Source organism: Medicago sativa, chromosome 8, assembly GCF_051527215.1.
Source record: "Medicago sativa cultivar Bolivia chromosome 8, Bolivia_mono, whole genome shotgun sequence".
NCBI classification, from domain to species: Eukaryota; Viridiplantae; Streptophyta; class Magnoliopsida; order Fabales; family Fabaceae; genus Medicago; species Medicago sativa.
The window spans coordinates 56315669-56321668 of NC_140756.1; positions in this window are offsets into that span (position 1 = coordinate 56315669).

The window sequence follows — 6000 nt, forward strand, 5'->3', positions numbered from 1 at the left end:
GCATTACCACATGTCATAGAGATGGGAGGTGTAATGCAATAGAGTATTCATATGGTTTCGTTTGACCAAGAATGGGATCCACCATATTTTCTTAACACATAGGCTTAAGCCCCATCTCCCTCGACGATTCAAGCACTAATTTCCTTGTTAGACCTTTGGTGAGAGGATCCGCCAAGTTCCTTTCAGATCTAACAAACTCTAAAGAGATCACACCATTTTTCAACAATTCTCTAACTGAACTGTGTCTTACACGTGTGTGTCTCCTCTTTCCATTATACACATTATTCATTGCTACACCAATAGCTGCTTGTGAATCACAATGAAGAGAAATCGGTATAGACCGTTTCCCCCACAATGGCACATCAGTCAACAAGTTTCTCAACCATTCTGCTTCTTGACCTGCTAGATCAAGAGAGATGAACTCTGACTCCATAGTGGAACGTGCTATACAAGTTTGTTTGGAAGACTTCCATGATATGGAACCTCCACCTAAAGTAAAAATATATCCACTGGTGGAACTCACTTCATCATTATCAGTAACCCAATTTGCATCACAAAATCCTTCTAACACAGCAGGAAATTTAGAAAAATGCAAACACAAATCCATAGTACCTTTAAGATACCTGAGTAAACGATGAAGTGCAATCCAATGTTCATTACCTGGATTGTGAGTATATCTGCTGAGTCTACTCACGGCATATGCTATGTCAGGTCTAGTACAATTCATGAGAAACATAACACTGCCTATGATTTTAGCATATTCAACTTGTGAAACACTAGAACCATTGTTTTTCTTAAGATGTATGATAGAATCATAGGGAGTTTTCACAGGTAATTCATCATAACAATTAAATTTTTTCAATATCTTTTCGATATAATGCGACTGACTTAACGAAAAACCATTGTCAATTTTTCTCATTTTAATTCCTAGAATCACATCAGCTTCTCCTAGATCTTTCATATCAAAATGAGAAGATAAAAATGATTTGGTCTCTTTCACTACAGTCACATTAGTACCAAAAATTAGCATGTCATCAACATATAGACATATTATCACACATTCTTGTCCAAATAATTTAGAGTAAACACAAGTGTCAGATGAATTCACAACATAACCGTCACTTACAAGAGTATGGTTAAATTTTTCATACCATTGTTTAGGAGCCTGCTTAAGGCCATATAAAGATTTTCTCAACTTACACACTTTGTTCTCTTGACCTTGAATCACATAGCCCTCGGGTTGCTCCACATAAATTTCCTCTCTCAGGTCACCGTTAAGAAAAGCCGTTTTTACATCCATTTGATGTACTACAAGTCCATGAATAGCGGCCAAGGCAACTAGAGAACGAATTGTAGCAATCTTAGTAACGGGAGAGTATGTATCAAAATAGTCAATTTCTTTCTTTTGTGTGTACCCTACAACTACCAATATGGCCTTAAATTTATCAATGGTTCCATCAGTTCTTAGTTTCTTTCTAAAAATCCATTTACATCTAATTGGTTTACTTCCCTTAGGCAAATCAACTAGTTCCCAAGTATGATTGGACATGATAGAATCTAATTCACTATTGATTGCCTCTTTCCAAAAGTTAGCATCAATAGAAGTTACTGCCTCATTATAAGATTTAGGGTCATCCTCAATAAGAAAAGTTGACACAAATGCATGATTTATTTTATCAACATCATTATTTTCTACCAAAAAAGTAGTAATAAAATCTGGTCCAAAACTACTTTCTATTCTTTGCCTTTTACTTCTCCTAGGTTCATTAGCTTGTACATTTGTACCAGAGGAAGAAACAGGCAAGGATAAAGGCGTTAAAGTAGTAGTATGAGAACCACTAACATCATCAACATGTTTCTTAAAAGGAAATTCTTGTTCAAAAAATTCTGCATTCCTAGATTCACAAATAGAATTATCATTCAAACACAAGAATCTATAAGCAGCACTATTTTGAGCATATCCAATAAACACACAATCAAACGTTTTGGTGCCTACATTATTCCTCTTGAAATCCGGCAGTCCCACCTTAGCTAGACATCCCCATACTTTTAAAAAGTTTAAATTAGGTGCAAATCCTTTCCACAATTCATAAGGGGTTTTATCTAGCCGTTTATGAGGGACTCTATTTAGTATATAACAAGCTGACAGAACAGCTTCCCCCCACATTTGGTTGGACATACCAGAACTCAATAACATAGCATTCATCATTTCTTTAAGTGTTCTATTTTTCCTTTCAGCTATACCGTTTTGTTGAGGAGTATAAGGGGCACTAGTTTCATGGACAATCCCATTTTTTTTTCACAAAATTCCCTAAGAAAATTAGTTCCATATTCACCACCCCTATCAGACCTAATCCTATTAATTTTATGGTCCAACTGGTTTTCAACTTCTGCCTTATATTTTAAAAACATCGCTTCAGCCTCATCTTTCGAATTTAGAAGATAAACTTTGGTATATCTAGAAAAATCATCTATAAATGTAACATAATATTGTTTACCTCCTCTGCTGACCGTGTTTTTAAAATCAGCCAAATCTGAGTGAATTAATTCAAGTAATTCAGTAGATCTATTTGTGACATGCTTAAAAGGCTTCTTTGCATACTTTGCTTCAACACATATAGGACACTTAGAAAATAGATTAATATCCAGCACATTAATTAAATTCATATTTCTAAGTTTCTTAATGGAATTCACATTCACATGTCCTAGCCTACCATGCCACAAGTTAACATATTCAGCGATATAAACAGAACCAACAGCAGACATATTATTAGATGCAACAGAAATGGTGTTCAGTACAAATAAACCATTAGCAAGATATCCCTTCCCCACAAATTCCCCATTCTTTGTTATAACAGCTTTATCACCTTCAAAAACCAATTTTAATCCAGCTCTATTAAGCAAGCTACCAGAAATTAGGTTCCTACGCAGGGAGGGAACATATAAAACATCACTCAAAGATAAAGTTTTTCCAGAAGTAAGTTTAAGGAGAATCTTTCCTTTACCAAGCACTCCAGCTGTAGCAGAATTTCCCATAAAGACACACTCTCCATCGGCAGCATCCTCAATCTGGTGGAAAAGCTCTTTGTTGGCGCATAAATGTTTAGACGCGCCGGTATCTAGAATCCAGTCTACTTTGTTGTCAACCAGATTTGCTTCCACTACCACCGCAGCTATCACTTCTTCATTTTCTGCTAGATTTGCTTGAGGTGCTGATGGTGCCGCATTCTTCTGGTTATTGCTTTGTTGTCCTTGTTTCATGTGACACTGGTATGCTTTGTGACCTAATCTGCCGCAGACATAGCAAGAAATTGTTCTCTTTTGAATATTGTTATCGCCTTTCTTAGGACCAATATGTTTATTCCGTTGTTCATTTTTCTGGAACTTCTTTCCTTTGCCTTTGGACCTGTTTTTATCAACAAACTCAACAACATTAGCATTAACTGAATTTGTAGAAAATGAAACATGCTTATCTTTAAGTCTATTGGCCTCTTCAGTCTTCATATGATTGATTAGTTCTTGAAGTGACAAATCTCTCTTCTTGTGTTTGAGTTGGTTGCGGTAGTCACTCCATGATGGTGGAAATTTCTCGAGAAGCACGTTAGCTTGAAGTATCTCACACATCTTCATTTCTTCATTCAGAACTTCACCAACCAGATTCTCATATTCATGAATCTGCTCCATAATAGGCTTGTTATCCACCATTTGAAAACGCAGCCAATTTCCTACCACATATTTCTTCTTTCCAGCATCATCATCACCATAACGTTTAACCAGAATTTCCCATATCACCTTTGCAGACTTCTGATTAATGAACAAATCGAAGAGATTATTTGTCATATGATTCAGCAAATGACCCCTAACAATTTTGTTGTCCTTTTCATATTTCTTCTTAGCCTCATCATTAGCTTTCTTGGTTTCTGCAGACGGTGGAGTGACTGCAGGTGTAGCGGGAGTAGCAGGAGTAGATGACTCAGTAGAGTCAACAACATCAGCAGGAGGCTCTTCAAATAACACATAATCAACCTCTAAGGCTTCAAATAGAATCAGTAGTCTTTGTGACCACCTCTTGTAATTTGTGCCATCTAGAGGTTCCAATTTTGACATATCTGGAATGATCTTTGAGGCATTCATAGTCATCTTTGTTCAGTACCGTAATTAATTTATAAAATAAAAAAAAAATTCGCTTTCAGATTGTTTGAAAATAGAAAAGAGTACAGTACTAAACAAAGAAAAAAGAACTTGTTGTGTCGTGGAATAACCACTGCCCTGAAAGCGAATTCGACAAGACCTCGATGCAATCTGAGTACCGACCGCTCCCCAAGGTTAACACAACGAGCCTATGAACACGTGCACTCGTGGCCTTAGGCTATGGAAAACACAGAACAAATGCCCAGATCAATTAGGAGTGAAAAAGGAAATTTTGATGAAAAATGATCGCATAAAGAAAATTATCTTCTCCCTTCCACTTGTTTCAGACCTTTAATATAACATTTGAGTGTAAAAAACGGTTCCCTTGATTTACTGTAACAGCCAAGTCAAATCCTTAATAATAGCCCAATAATTATACGTTATTAGGCAATAAGGAAGAATAGTCAAAGCTTTTTGATAACTGAATAAAAGTGTTTAAATGAAAGATATTTCAAATAATAAAAAGAGGGATCTGACTATCAAAAGCAATTAAAGAGAAATAAGGGAAGGTAATTCTCAAACGTTTTACCAATGTGGGACACACGTGTATAATCAATTTTGCCATTGTCCAACAATGTTAGCACAGGCACTATCATCATGTTTTCATGTATTGATAACCACCTAAAAGTTAGCAACTGCACTTGACTCATTCCCCTTCATTTTTTTCCCTCGTGTCATTTTACTTCCCCACGTAAAAGCATATAGCAAGGACATCCCAAAACATAAAACAAATGGCTGCTAGTGCATATACATATTTTGGCAACTAAAATCTCTAATAGTTATTAAAGTCACGGCAAGTAGGCAATTAAAATAAATAAACTACTAATACTTCTTTAAAATAAATTATACTAAGGTTTCTACTTAATTAAGGATCATAGGTTATATTCCCCCCATAAAATAAATATGCTTTGAAGTCGTAAGAATTTTCTCATGCTCCTTACGCAAAATATTAATAAAATAAATCTAGAAAAATAATATGAAGAACATAAATCTTGTATGAAAATTTCGGGATGTTACAGTTATCAACACACGAAAGAACCCAAATGCCATGTGCATGACCACATGCATCTTGAATCGCAACAGAACTATAATTTAGAGAATTCCAAAATTGTTTCATCTTAGCAAATTGAACATGAGTTTCATAGACATACACCACCTAAGGATGATACGTCTTGACGAGGTCCATATCACGATGTTTAGTATTACTACTAATCGCACCACAATGTTGGAAGACAAGATTGAAATTTTTTGAAACCAATCCATCAAAACTAGTCTTGAGCGAGGGACCGAAGACCCCAAAATTATGTTGTCATGGCATCCATACGAGTCTCTAGATCCATTCTCCGATGATGTATCATATTAAAGTTGTTTTTCACCATATCAATATTTGATTGGCTCGTCTTGTGATCCTTGTTTTTCCTAGCTTGATCCTTATTTTCAAGTTGTCAGATCGCTTCACGAATTTGGCCCATTATCGCCTTGATGCCTCTTTTGTTTTTTTTTTTTTTTTCTTTCTCTTAAGAGGTAAATGGTAATAGCATTGGATGGCCCCACCAAATTAGTTTTCATTGGTTCAACTTTGGTAGTTCTGGAGGAATCACTCGTGATGTTCTTCTTCTTGGTATATATCTCTTTATTATCATGTTTGGTAACTGATTGTGGTTGATTATGTTTCTTATTTTTCCTCCTCATAACCTAACCAGCCAATCACCATGATTAGTGATATCATCATTAATATTATCCATTATATCAATAACTGCAATATCCATGATGATGTCCTGAACTGGTGGTGTAATTGCTATTAAGACC